This window comes from Lissotriton vulgaris, chromosome 3_1, assembly GCF_964263255.1.
Source record: "Lissotriton vulgaris chromosome 3_1, aLisVul1.2, whole genome shotgun sequence".
Lineage (NCBI taxonomy): Eukaryota > Metazoa > Chordata > Amphibia > Caudata > Salamandridae > Lissotriton > Lissotriton vulgaris.
This window is the reverse complement of record NC_141689.1, coordinates 1997142929-1997158613: the sequence shown is the minus strand read 5'-3', so window position 1 is coordinate 1997158613 and position 15685 is coordinate 1997142929.

The window sequence follows — 15685 nt, the reverse complement described above, 5'->3', positions numbered from 1 at the left end:
GCCACTGCATGACTCTGGTGCGTCCCTAAGTAGATCTTTTGATGCAATGGATTCCATGGAGCACTTATAATTTGCCTTTACTTAGCAGCATATGGAATGATATTGCTATCTGTAGAAACAGAGGAAGGTGCTGTACTTCACCACTTGAAATGACCTCTGATGTTAAGCGAGGTTGCCTTTGAGCTGACTGTACTCAAATACCAATGATGATGTATCTGTTCCAATGAACAGTATTTCGGTGGTCCGTCTCTTACTTGTGTCTGCTTGCTGCAATATAACACACAGAAAGCAGGCATCATCAATGTCATGAGAGCAATTTTAGCAGTAATCTACCCAGGCTTTTCATGCCTTACACTACTCTTGTTACATGGGGTGATATCACTGCAGCGCTTAGGGTACAATATTACCTTCCATTGTACACCCACCTATTTCACAAACTGTAAAATGACCCCAATTGTTGGAGAAATGTACTTTTTTGTGTCTTCTAGGAAGGCTTAACTGTCTGGCAAGTTAAAGGAACCCTTTGTTACTTCTCCTTTAAAGCAATTAAAAAATGTGGTGCTGTGCACACATACGTGCCTGATGATGTAGTACATCAGTGGTGTTCAATCAACACACTAAGCAAATAGTCAAGTTACACATTCTTCCTATGCAAAGTGGTGGTGAGGGTGAAATTCGGTGCAGATAAATCGGCTTTAAGTATCTCTTGAACACCAATACAATATCCATGCAGGCAGTATTTAGACAAATGTGGAAAAATCTGAAAAGTGACACACTATTTATTGCATCTGCAAATGTAACACTACCCTAAGGTGATACTAAAATATTATGCGAACAATGTGCATGATGTAGCATTCGAAACTAAACATCACTAGTAGACAATGTTCTGTCACTTGCTTATTGCCCTACCAAAATTGACCCTCCTCTAAATACAAACAAGCATTGAAAAAGGCAATAGATCTGGGGATGGCCGCCGGTCTGTTGTCTTTGTCAATGTTTTTGGTGTTTTTTGTCATGGCTTTTGTGAAAATGTATTGTTGGGGAAGCTGCCCAGCCCTCATCAATCTAAAAAAATAATAATTGACTAAAGCGCAAAATATTTTTGTGGTTTCAAAAAGCACACATTCACATACAAGTCGCTGGCACTTAAGAGAAGTGTTAGAACAAAATGAATTCATTGACAGGGAAGTTAGCCAGTTGCAGAAATGGGTTGACCCATTTCTTTATGCTATGTGCTGTAGTGAGCAGGAGAAAATGTGCTTGACACAATAGCAGACCAATGGACAAAGAGAGCTGGCTATAAGTCTCTTCAAGGAAACATATTATTTAAATCCTTTTAGTAAAATTAAAAGGTCTTGGCTAACGCCAGGCTTAAAAAGCTAGCACAAATATGTGGTGCAATTAAGTATCTGCAAAATTATTTAAATATAATGTAAGGTATGTATGACAGAAAATAATACAGCAGGCAATGTTAAAATGTAAAACACATGTAAAAAGTGTTTTGTAAGGTTCATTTGGCCCAATCATTCTGTAACAGACAGAGTGAGCTTCTATTTCAACAAAAATGTGCAAATGTGTGCCCGCTTGCACAAGTATCTGAACAACTTCCACCCTTCTACCCGGTAAAGGAGCTTTAAAAAGACTGCTGAGACGTTGAAGATTCCCTTGTTGAAATTTGTTAGGCTAAGGAAAGCTACAAATAGGGGAAATAAGGTGATAAGGACTTAGGTTGAATATGTTTGTCAGATTCAGCCCGCTATAAGGACTGGTTCCAAATTCAGGAAGGGCAAACCGTTTACATGGTTGAATGGACTGTCAGTTTCAGGGTGAGAGTCATATTTTCTACTTTTAAGAGGTAATCAGAATTAGGCACTTAATTGAATACAAATGTTTTTGAGTTGATTGAATTTTCTCAGCGGTTGGTTTCACTGGTGGCTGAATACACAATCAAAAACAAAATTTATGTAAAGAACTATAAACTCTTAATGTGGTTATTCCAATAAGGAGATATCTATTGCTGAACATGGGAGAAACGTTGTCCATGGCGCACAATGATTGTGCCATTTCCCACCAGTCCTTTCATATGCTTAGTGTCAAATTTCATCCCATTGGGTGTTAAAATCTATATCATATTTATTTCTCCAGTTACGTAATGCATACCTAGGGAATACCATTTTGTCTGGCTTCTGGTTCACCAGAATTTTACTACTAAATCAAGAGATGACGAAAGTATTCAAGTATAAATCTTCTTTCAATGTGACAGATTTGACATGGGTCGTGAGTCCAAATAAGGAAGTACACAGTAGTGCATTGACTCAAGTGTTAGATATTCTATGGGATAAGGGACGGGCCATAAAACACTGTAAATGTGTTAGATGTTGACACTTTATTTTATCTACCACGTACAATTTTCAAGGCAGGTTTGAACCAAAGGAACAAATGAAATAAGCCATAAATTATGTTTGAGTACTGAAGGGCCATACGATTTTGAAATGAATCCTCGGGTTGGCAGTTTTAGCCGAAATATTCCTTAGTGCGACTGCTTGGATTCTAAACTCACAATGACATGCCTTTTTTACCCTGGAGTACAAAAAAGTGAGTGGGCCCTAATTTGAATGCAGTAGTCATATTTCTAGTATAAAGGTCAGCTTATGCACTAATAGGTCCTGCTGGAGCACAAATTGTTTATTAACAATATACAATGCTCTCCGGGCAGTTACTGAACATTTAACAACAGACAGTGATATGCTGTTGGTTGCAATATGGGCTGCCGCATTCTGGGGGCATTGAAGAGGTGAGATGTTTTCTGGCAGTATAAAATAAAGGCTATTGTAGTAGTCGTGCCTCGTTGAAATTCTACCTCCAGCCACAGCCACTATCCCAAAGGCAAGGTCAACAGTAGAGAAAGCCAAATGTAACTTTCCTCCATTAAAACGGTTCCATCCAAATCGCGATCTGTTGGACAGGCCACGTGAAGGGCTTGCTCCCTCCCCGCATGACAAGGCCCGAGCCCGGCCCTCCAGGTGTAACCCACAGTAACCACCCGCTCCCCGTCTCATACGGGACCCCTGCCCCCGGACATCCCGGCATCATGGGCCCGGATCACTACCGGCCCCCTCGCCCGGCCTGGGCGCCATCTTGGACATTGCACCACGAGGCCGCGTGGCCTCCGATCGACCCTCACCCTGGGCCTGGCCAGGCCCCGACATCCCGGCACCACCATCCACCCAGGAGGTGAACGGACCACTTGGCAGGTCAATGGGAGAAAAGTGTCGATGGCTCTCCCCCGCCAGGTGCCGATCGCCCCCAGCTCCCCCCAGGCGCTGGCTCCACCCCCCTGCTGGGTGTCTGGACTCCCTCATCCCGGACCTCCCGACCTCCAAGTGCGAGGGTCCGGACATCAAAGGGCGCCAGACCTATAACTGGGGCAGCTCCAGAGCAGGAAGGCAGTTGTATCCTGGAGTCGAGAGACGCAGTGAAGAACTCATCCTTGACGGACTACTGGCGCTGCCGTAGCCCTGCCTTGCGAACTATCGACCTACCTGCTGGCGCTGCCGCAACCTTCTGAAACCTTCATCGTCGTCGGGACCTGCTGGCGTGGCCGCGGACCGTTTGTAACCTCCACCTTCATCGGGACCTGCTGGCTCCGCCGCGGACCGTCGCTACCTTCAACCATCCCGGGACCTGCTAGCTCCGCCGCGGCCCGATCATCTAGAACACCGAGCTCGAGGATTGTGAGCTATTTCATCTACCCCCACATCCACCAGATTGGTAACGAGACTGTCCCGCTACCCCCTTACCCAACCAAGAGACTAGAATAGAGGGGACCCCTGAGTCCAGACCTCCTTGTACCATTTCACCGTACCTAAAGAATTGCTTATAAAGTAACGTTGAACCTTATCCTTGTGTGGTGTACATCTGTGGGGGGGAAGTTACTTGTCTGTACGATCACTGGAGACGGCTCTCTCGGAGACCTCTCCCCTTGTCCTCGGCCGACCCTCCCGGTCCGTCTAACATTGGTGGCCAGCGGCGCGATCCGAATCAACGCGTAATCGTACAGAGAGTAGCTCACCCCATGACAAAACTACAATGTCAACCAAAGAAAGCGGATCCACCGAAAGATTCCAGATGGAGAAATTGGAAGAATACAGCCATCGTGAGTTGAAACAATTCTGCATTGAACTAGGTATCGCTACCACCGGTCTGAGTACTAAAGACGATTTCAAGCACGCCATTGAGTCATGGGCAGAAACCGGGGCCGTCAGACCCCCGGACCAAAATGTCGCAGCAACAGAGAAAGACACCACGGCTCCCGAGGAGCGAAGAACGGGTCTCTCGCAAGATGAGATCCAAGAACGAGAAAGAAACCGACTACATGAACTAGAAATGGCCCGGCTCAAAATGGATGGCGAACTCAAATTAGCCGAACAAAAACTGAACCTGGAAAATCTGCGGCTCCGAGAAGAACGGGAAGAGAAACAGAGACAAAGAGAACTCGAAGAGAAGAGGCTGGCGTATGAACACGAGCGCCAACTAGCTGAGATAGACTTACGCAAGCAGAACAAAGAATTAGGGGTGCCCGAGCAACCGCGCACCCCGGGGGCAACAGAAAAGAAGGTCCACATCCCCAAGGATGTCGTTCGAGAATATTTCCGAGATGACGACATACAGCAATGGTTCAAGGCCTACGAGATTGCTATGACCTCCCACCGGATCGATCGAAGCGACTGGGGAGCCGGTCTATGGGGGAGGTTCGTCAATGAGGGCCGCGATGCCCTACTACAGCTCCCAGACCATCTGATGACCTCCTATGACCACATGAAAGCTACCCTCCTCACCCGCTATGGGCTCACACCCGAAATGTACCGCCAGAGGTTCCGAGATTGCACCCGGATCCCGGGTACCACTTGGGTGGAATACGTGAACTATTTCAGCCGAGCCTTCGAGGGTTGGATCAAGGGAAGCAACGTAACGACCTACGAGCAACTCTTCAATCTCATGGTATGGGAGCATCTATCAAACAACTGCTTCGTCGAGCTCAGGCAGCACCTCCTCGACAGTAAACTGACTGATCCACGGCAGCACGCCGCCGAGGCTGACCGGTGGGAAATTACCCGAGTAGGCTGAAATGGGTCACATGAACAGAACCGGAACAACCACGGTCAGCACCGTCCACGAGGAGGAGGAGGGGGCCAGGGACGAGGAAGAGACAACGCCCCGGCCGCTCCCGCTCCCAGCACCCCACCCCCGGCCAACCGGGGCAACACCCCGGCGCGGCCGGGATACAGAGCCAATGTCACGTGTCACCGATGCCAGCGAGTCGACCACTACGCAAACGACCCGAATTGTCCACAGAGTCAGACTCCGAGACCCCGCCAGATGGCTGCCGCCGCCCTGGGGGAAGAACAAATCTCCGAAGAACAAGAGGAGTGCGAGCAAGAACACCAAGAGTGGGAACCAGCCGCCATGGTGCTAGCATGCCTAGGGGGAAAAGACATGGTCCCGCGGGTCCCCCTGCCCGCCAACACCCGGAAGTACAGTCAGTGGGTGAACATTAATGGACGCCGGGCCGAAGCCCTACGTGACACCGGGGCCAGTGTAACAGCCGTCCGCTGTCACCTGGTGACCCCAGAACAGATCCTGCCGAACGTTCTCTGCCCTGTCCGTTCAGCCGACAATTCGGAGAGTCTATGTCGGATGGCCTGCGTCCCCTTCGAGTGGGGAGGAGTCTCCGGCATGTTGAAAGTGACGGTCCGAGACGATGCCCCCGTAGACTGTCTCCTGGGAAATGATCTTGAGAGTTCCCCGTGGGCCGCCGTAGAGAGAAGAGAGCACCTGGGGATGTTGGGCATCCCGGACTGGGCGTGCGTAACCACCCGGTCCATGGCTGCCCGTGCCATCCCCCGACCCGAAGAACCTGAATGGCCAGCACCTCCTCCCCCGGTCGCCCCAGTAGAAGACACCGACCGGGCCGTCCCCCCAGAGCAAACTCCCGAGGGGCTCGTTCAACCTCAGGACCTTCCCGACCTGGCTCAGTGGCGTCAGGAGGGGGGGCCCACCCAGGAACAGTTTCACCACGAGCAGAAGACCTGTCCCTCCCTCGAGGGACTCCGCCAACAAGCCCTCGCCCAGAGTGCGGGGGATACCTCCGGAACCCATTGGGTTTATTGGGACAATGACCTGTTGTACAGGGAACAGAGAATCGCAGAGTTAGGGGCCAATCGAGTGCTAGTGGTGCCCCTCCGCTTCAGAGACTTCTTGCTAAACCTGGCCCACGATGTCCCCCTGGCTGGCCACCTGGGTCAGGACAAAACCTACAGTCGCCTGGTGACCCACTTTTTCTGGCCCAAGATGAGGAACGACGTACTCCAGCACTGCCGATCTTGCCCCACGTGCCAGGCCAGCGGGAAGAGCGGCCGCAAGCTCAAAGCACCTCTGCAACCTTTTCCCGTGGTCACCACCCCGTTCGAGAGGGTGGGGATAGACATTGTGGGGCCCCTGGACCCCCGTACAGCGCAAGGACATCGGTTCATCCTGGTCCTGGTGGACCACGCCACCCGCTACCCCGAGGCTGTTCCCCTGCGAACCGTGACAGCCCCGGTAGTCGGCCGGGCCTTGATGGGGATCTACTCCCGGGTGGGCTTCCCCCGAGAAGTCGTCAGCGACAGGGGCACAAACTTTATTTCAAAATACATGAAGTCCCTCTGGCAACAGTGTGGGGTCACCTACCGATTCACGACCCCCTATCACCCTCAAGGAAACGGACTAGTTGAGCGGTTCAACCGCACGCTCAAAGGGATGATTGGGGGGTTGGAAGAGCCCCTCCGTCGCCAGTGGGATGTGCTACTGCCGTGCCTCCTCTTTGCCTACCGAGAAGTCCCCCAGAAGTCCCTCGGCTTCAGCCCGTTCGAACTCTTGTATGGACACCCGGTGCGAGGGCCGCTCAGCCTAGTCAAAGAAGATTGGGAAATGCCCCCTCTAAAGAACCCTCCGGATGTTTTCAAATATCTCCTAACCCTCCGCAACCAGACCAGACGGTTCAGAGAGATGGCAAAAGCAAACTTGGAGGCCAGTCAGGAAGACATGAAAAGGTGGTACGATCAAAATGCCTCCTCCATCGAATTTGAACCTGGCCAACAAGTGTGGGTAATGTCTCCCACCGAACAGTGTGCCCTGCAAGACAAGTGGACGGGGCCCTTCAACGTAGTCGAGCGCAAAAGCCCTGTCACCTATCTCATCGATATGGAATCTTCACGGAACCCTCTCCGGGTCCTCCACGCCAATAGACTGAAACCCCACTTTGTGCGCTCAGAGCTCAGCCTCCTGATGGCAACAGACAATGGAGCCGAGGAGGACTCCGAACCCCTCCCGGACCTCCTCCGGACTCGGGAGAAGGACGGCTCCGTGGATGGGGTCCGACTCTCGGAGGCCCTCACCCTGGAACAACGCCAAGGCTGCCGAGACCTCCTGCTGCAAGTCGCCACTCTGTTCTCCCTCACCCCAGGGGTCACCCCCTGGTGTTTACACGACGTGGACACTGGAGACAGTCCCCCTATCCGCCATCGGGCCTACCGCGTACCAGATCGGGTACGGGCTTGCATCCAAGGGGAGGTGTCCAAGATGCTCACGCTCGGGGTCATCGAGCCCTCAGGCAGCCCCTGGGCCAGCCCAGTGGTACTGGTCCCCAAAGCGGCCGCCCCCGGCACCACGCCTGAGCTCCGGTTCTGCGTCGACTACCGGGGCTTGAATGCGGTCACCAGAACAGACGCACACCCCATTCCCCGAGCAGATGAACTAATCGACCGCATGGGAGCTGCCCGCGACCTCAGCATCTTCGACCTGACAGCGGGCTACTGGCAGATCGGTCTCACACCCCGGGCCCAAGAACGATCTGCCTTCTCCACCCCTGATGGCCACTATCACTTCAAGGTCATGCCATTCGGCATGAAGAATGCCCCAGCAACATTTCAGCGGCTAGTAAACCAGGTCCTGGCGGGACTCGAAGAATTCAGCGCCGCCTACCTGGACGATATCGAAGTGTACAGCCGCCACTGGTCCGACCACCTCCACCACCTCCGAGAGGTGCTACAGGGCCTCCAGCGAGCTGGCCTCACGATCAAGGCCAGAAAATGCCAAATTGGCCAAGGGTCCGTGACCTATCTCGGGCACCAGGTGGGAAGCGGTCTGGTGGCCCCTCTGCAACTCAAGATCGCTGCCATTCAGTCTTGGCAGCCCCCCATCACCCAGACCGAGGTCCGCGCCTTCTTGGGACTCACAGGCTACTACAGGCGGTTCGTGAGGGACTATGGCAGCATGGTGGGGCCCCTCACGGAACTCACATCCAAAAACCAACCAAAGAAGGTCAACTGGACCCCAGACTGTCAAGCGGCCTTCGAGAAGCTGAAGGCCGCCATGTGCTCCACCCCTGTGCTCCATGCCCCCGACTACAGTCGGGAATTTATCGTCCAAACGGATGCCTCCGACCATGGCATTGGGGCGGTCCTTTCCCAGTTCAACCCCGAAGGACTTGACCAGCCAGTGGCTTTCATCAGCAGACGGCTCCTGGCCCGAGAACAACGCTGGAGCACCATCGAGAGGGAGGCCTTCGCTGTGGTGTGGGCCCTCAAAAAGCTCCGGCCTTATCTCTTCGGCACCCACTTCCGGGTACAGACCGATCATCGGCCCTTGCAGTGGCTAATGCAGATGCGGGGGGAAAACCCGAAACTACTGCGTTGGTCCATCTCCCTGCAGGGGATGGACTTCACTGTGGAACATCGACCTGGGCAAGACCACGCCAATGCAGATGGCCTGTCGCGCTTTTTCCGCCTCGACGAGGAGAGTCCCCAAGAGGATGGGTGACTCTCCCCGCCTTCAGCTGGGGGGGACGCATGTTGGACAGGCCACGTGAAGGGCTTGCTCCCTCCCCGCATGACAAGGCCCGAGCCCGGCCCTCCAGGTGTAACCCACAGTAACCACCCGCTCCCCGTCTCATACGGGACCCCTGCCCCCGGACATCCCGGCATCATGGGCCCGGATCACTACCGGCCCCCTCGCCCGGCCTGGGCGCCATCTTGGACATTTCACCACGAGGCCGCGTGGCCTCCGATCGACCCTCACCCTGGGCCTGGCCAGGCCCCGACATCCCGGCACCACCATCCACCCAGGAGGTGAACGGACCACTTGGCAGGTCAATGGGAGAAAGAAGTGTCGATGGCTCTCCCCCGCCAGGTGCCGATCGCCCCCAGCTCCCCCCAGGCGCTGGCTCCACCCCCCTGCTGGGTGTCTGGACTCCCTCATCCCGGACCTCCCGACCTCCAAGTGCGAGGGTCCGGACATCAAAGGGCGCCAGACCTATAACTGGGGCAGCTCCAGAGCAGGAAGGCAGTTGTATCCTGGAGTCGAGAGACGCAGTGAAGAACTCATCCTTGACAGACTACTGGCGCTGCCGTAGCCCTGCCTTGCGAACTATCGACCTACCTGCTGGCGCTGCCGCAACCTTCTGAAACCTTCATCGTCGTCGGGACCTGCTGGCGTGGCCGCGGACCGTTTGTAACCTCCACCTTCATCGGGACCTGCTGGCTCCGCCGCGGACCGTCGCTACCTTCAACCATCCCGGGACCTGCTGGCTCCGCCGCGGCCCGATCATCTAGAACACCGAGCTCGAGGATTGTGAGCTATTTCATCTACCCCCACATCCACCAGATTGGTAACGAGACTGTCCCGCTACCCCCTAACCCAACCAAGAGACTAGAATAGAGGGGACCCCTGAGTCCAGACCTCCTTGTACCATTTCACCGTACCTAAAGAATTGCTTATAAAGTAACGTTGAACCTTATCCTTGTGTGGTGTACATCTGTGGGGGGGAAGTTACTTGTCTGTACGATCGCTGGAGACGGCTCTCCCCGGAGACCTCTCCCCTTGTCCTCGGCCGACCCTCCCGGTCCGTCTAACACGATCGAGCAGACACAAGGATCCAATGAGGATGATAAAAGTCTGGCCTTTGCTTTAAGATTCTTAAGATTGGGTGCAAAGCGGTATTCTGTCATTTAAAGGAACATTTTTGCATTTACGTAGGCCTCACTGATTATAAACAGCTGTTTTCGGAGTAGAACTTTGCATTTGACTGTGGTAATGTTAAAGGTATTGGCACATCATTTGGCTTTCAATAAAACTGCAGGATAACGCATGCTGAGTCATACTGATACCTGGTTCAAACGTGATAGTTCACTTTCTGCCATTACTTACAGTGGAGGAAAGGGAACACGAATGGGATAATTTTGTAGTGGTTGGTGTTTATAGAGATCTTCGGGAAACAAGAGAGTGACAAACCTATTCCAAGGGTTTTCTGTCTTTTCCTTTCTTCTGCCATGAGAAACTTTGGATGGTTTATTCAGTATATAAAAGGGCAGTAAGGTGGGGGGGCGTCGCTTGACCGCCGAAGCAACATGGCGGATCCCGAGTGAGCTCCGTCACGACACGGAACTCTTTTCTGATTTCGGAGCCTCATGTGACCACATTTTATCCCTTCTGGGGTGCCTGCGGCTATGTGAAGGCGGGGTGAGTCGCCGGGAGTGTCTTGGCGGACGTTCCTTCATCCCGGCGCTAAGTTATGCATCACAGCGATTTCTCCTCAGCGTAATGCGACCGGCCGCCATTTTATACCATGGCTCTCGCGCTTGTTCATTTCTGCCACTTTTGTTCTACTCAGTGCCCTATTGTGACCTCTGCTGCAACTGGTTCAATGTATATCTTCAGAGTTGTGATCATTTCCTCCCGGAACTTTGCCTGTGCATTAATTTTGATGTTACTATGGCATTTTCACCCGTTTTTCTTGCCAACTGTACCCTTAATGAGGGTTCTTTTCCTCACAAGGGTGGTAGTGTGGGCTTTAGTGCCAATATGCATGCTTTATTTGCCTAGTTCATGCTTTGAACCTTAATTATTTCATCTCAGGGTCATTTTCTCACCATATTTTTGGTTTATTCTATGGTGACTGTGTGGGTCTGTTCTCTCTCAGAATAGTTTTTGCCTGTACCTCTGCATAACCCTAGTATATTTTGCACTAATGGTTATTTACTCTGTTTTGAAGGCCTAACGTGCTGTTATTTGTCGTACATTTTTGAATTATCTTACTCTTACGACTTTTCTCATTATTGGCCTCATACTACCCCTGTCTTTTCTCAGTATTCAGCTATGACCAACAACCTTCATTCAGTTAGATCCTTCTCCACTGGTACAAAGACCTAAAAGACATAAAAATGACCCACCTTCACCTATCCTCTCCTCACAGAGTCCAGTTTTGGACTCTAAACTAGACGAAGTTCTTGGTCTCCAACCATTTATGTCGACTACTAATGAAAAATTAAAACAGATTGAAGAAAGATGGATTGTAATGAAAGGAAAGTTGCTTGACCTGGAACAAAGGGTCAGTGACATTCAAGATGTGTCGTCAAAGATTCCATTACTTGAGTTAGAAATCCACAAGTTAAAAGTCTACAGCGCCGAGATGCCTACGGGAATTTGTTTGCGCTTAATCAAATGTCATTATTAAATAAATAAATAAATAAATACGCTGAGGACATTGAAAATCGTAATCGCAGAAATAATCTACGCCTTTACGGATTACCGGAAAATATTGAAGGTTCTAATCTGGTGGCTTTTTTACAGAATTTTCTTCCTGAACTTTTAGAGCTGCAACCATCATCATCTCCTTTAAATATTCAGAGAGCACATTGTCTGGGTCGTTTAAATCCTATGTCAAATAAACCATGTGGGATCATACACTTTTTCTGGAGTTTACTGAACTGATGCGCGTCTTGAGGGTGGTGAGACTTAAACGTTGTCTTACCTGGTCGGGTCATAACATTTTAATTTCACAAGATGTTTCTAATGCCACAAATGCTCGTCGCAAAGAGTTTCTTGCTCTCCGCCCTCAAATGAGACAACTGAACATCCAATTCGGAATTCTCCACCTGTGCCTCTGCAAAATCACTCAGGATGGTTGGTCAAGATGTTTTGATGATCCTGATAAACTTCAACTCTTTCTTAATACCATCTCCTCTCGCAGTATGGAGACTAATGACTTTTTTTTCCATTTTCAGGATTGTTAATCTGTTTTCAAATGTTTGATTTGAGTAATATTTTCTAAGAGCTGGTTATCTCTTTTCTTTCCAAGGTTCTTCTTTTGATCTTTTTCTCTTATGGGTGTCCATGTTCTTCACTGTCACTATGCTTCTCTCAACTTGTGTTTCTCTCTTTCTTCAGGTCTGGATTCTCCTCCTTGTTCTGTCTACTTACTCCCTTCTTCTATCTCCCTGTCCTTCTTTTTTCTTTCTATCTTTCCTATTTTTATTACTCTCTCTTGTTAGTGGATCTACTGTTCATTACATGCCTTGTCCTTTGCAATGTTCTTTTATCATCACAGAATAATTAGTGTATTTCTTGTCTTTTTCATTGGTCCCACAGTTTCATTTATATTGAATATGCACTCTCATGTTTCTGTTTCCTTACATATTCCCTAATCCAACTACATGGTTAATGTCGTCTCGTGGAATGTATGTGGTCTAGGTCATCCTGTCAAAAGTCAAAAGGTATTGTCTCATTTGGCTAAACTTAATGCTCAAGTTGCTTTTTTGCAGGAAACCCACTGTAATGATGTTGAATCTTTGAAACTCAAATGCCATTGGGTTAATCAAATTGTTTCTTCACCGGCTATTGATCGTCATGGTGGTGTTGCTATATTGTCTCACAAGTCTATTAATGCTCAAATAGTGTTGTCAGAATGTGATTCTAATGGTCGATGGGTGATGGTTAATGCTATCATCAACAAAACTCTAATTACTTTTTCTGTTTGCGGTCCGGTGAAACCCGACCCAGATTTTTGGCATACTATAAAAATGAAATTGATGTCTATCTCTAACCCTAATGTGGTGATTGGTGGCAATTTTAATAATTGGTTAGATTCTTTCTCTGACAGAATTTCAAATTATAAATTTAAACCTGATAAGACCCACAAATCATGCCAATCAGCTATTTCCTCTCGTCCTTTATTTGATTCCTGGAAAACATGTAATCCTGATGCCTCTGATTTTACCTTTTTCTCTCCTGTTCACCACATAAGGTATCATATTGATTATATTTTAATTTCCAAATCACTATTACCTTGTCTCCAATCATCTGAAATTGGTTCTATTTTTATTTCTGACCATGCTCCTGTTTCCACATATATTGAAACATCCCTAACACCACTCAAACAAGGTCGCTGGCCATACCTTTATTTCAGAAGTGACCACCTTTATTAAGGACATTTTAAAAATTAATAACTCTTTATATACCTCCATACATAATAATTGGGATGCTTTTAAAGCATCTATTAGAGCCTTTATTATTGCCTATTCCTCTAAGAAGAAAAAATTGTTGAGTTAGGAATATAAAGAAACACTAAGTCTAATCAAAAAATTGAAACATAAGTACTTCTCTTCTAAATCCTCCTCCTCATTACAAGATTTAATTAAAGCCAAATCCACTCTACACAAAATACTCACAGTAGATGCCTGTAACGTCCTACTTAAGATCAAATCCAAATATCATGGGGCCAAAACAGAGCTGGGAGAATGTTGGCAAATTATTTAAAAATTAAATCAGAACGCTAAAATATTGGCCCTATCCATTCAGAAATAAACAATCAACTCCTCTCTTTTAATTCTGACATTATTGATACTTTTCAATCATATTATAATAACTTATACACAAAAAAACACTAACCCAGCTGAGGGAGACTTTACATATTTTTTCCAAAATATTCCCAAACCGGCTTCCACCCCTGATATTTTTACCTCTCTTGACAAAGGGACCTCTCTCCAGGAAATCGCTGATGCTCTCAAGTCCCTGAAAATATCCAAAGCCCCTGGTCCTGATGAGTTTTCAGTTGAATTATTTTCAGCTTTTTCTTCCACCTTTGCTCCTAAATTAATGGAACTTTTTAATTCATTCCTATCCAATGCTAAGGCTTCGGGCTCTTTTTTAGAAGCCCTTATTATTGTTATTCCCAAACCAAATAAAGACCCTTCCTTTTGTAGGAACTTTCACCCTATATCATTAATCAACCCCGATTTAAAAAATTTTGCTACGATTTTAGCCACCAGATTGGATAGTGTTATTCCTTCTCTTATTAATCCATATCAAACTGGTTTTGTCAAAGGTCGTTTAGCCTCTGATAATGCTAGAAGGTTTTTGTTTTTAATTCTCACTCTCAGCAAAAAATATCCCTCTCCCTTAGCAGCTCTATCTTTAGATGCTGAAAAAGCTTTTGACCGGATTAATAGGGATTTTATGATTCATACTTTACAATAGTTTGGTTTTGGTCCTTAAGTTTTTTTCATATGTTAAACTGCTTTACACAGATCCGAAAGCATGTGTTTTTGTTAAAGGCCTCTTTTCCCCTTATTTTTGTCTGCAAAGGGGTACTCGCCAAGGTTGCCCCCTTTCCCCATTACTCTTTTTGTTATGTCTGAAACCCTTCCTTCAATGACTCAGAAATAATTCTAAGATCTCTGGTTTTAAATTAAAATCGCATCACATTAAATTATCTGTATATGCAGACGATATTCTTATTTATATGTCTGACCCTGTATCCTCTTTACCCCATTTTTTACAAGAAATTTCATTATTTTCTCAAGTTTCCGGATACAAACAAAATTTCTCCAAAACTGAGATTTTGCCTTTAAATGCTTCATGTTATCAACATATGTTTGATTCTACTAACTTTACATAGTGATCCCAAAAAGTACATATCTAGATATTAGGTTTACCTATATCATTCATGATACTTTATCCCATAGTTTTACTGCCGTGAAACTCAAAGTTACTAATTTGCTGCCCTCTTGGTCCCCATTATTTTTATCTTGGTGGCGCAGACTTGATACAATTAAAATGATGATTGTTCTTCAGGTATTATTTATTTTGTCAATGTTACCTTTTACAATTCCTAATTATTATTTTTCCCAGATTAACTCCATTTGTACTAAGTTTCTTTGGAACAATATACGAGCTCGCATTGCCCTATCTAAATTATCTCGTCCCTAATCTGAAAGGAATGTTCGATTTCCTGATTTTAAATTGTATCATCATGCATTTTTGATTTGCCAATTTTATGCTTTGTCTAAAGATTATCAAAATGTACTTAAACCTTCATGGGTTTCTGTTGAAAGTTCTTTGTTAAATGATTTTCTTTTCAGGATGTGATATTTATGACCAATTGCTCTTTTATTTCTCAATATCCAATTTTGAAATATTTTCACCACCTATTACACACACTTTTCTTTAAACCTTTTGACGTATATCAAGCTTTCCTTGATTCCTCTCCATGGTTTAATAGACACATTAAATTTCGTCACAAATCTTTTTATTACAAACATTGGAAAGAAAAGGGCATTTTTTATGTTTATCAAATGTTTGCAAATGATTTGATTCTACCTTTCCATCAATTGCAAGAGAATTTTAATTTACCTGATTCGTGTATTCAACAATATAATTTTCTAGTTACAACTCTTCAGAATTGTCTACAGAGGTTCACTTCTCAACCTTTTCCACTCTCATTTTCACCTGACACTCCTCTATATGATGTTTCTTCCAACATTATACCTAGTGCCTCATTCATATATAAAACCTTGTCTAATGTATCATG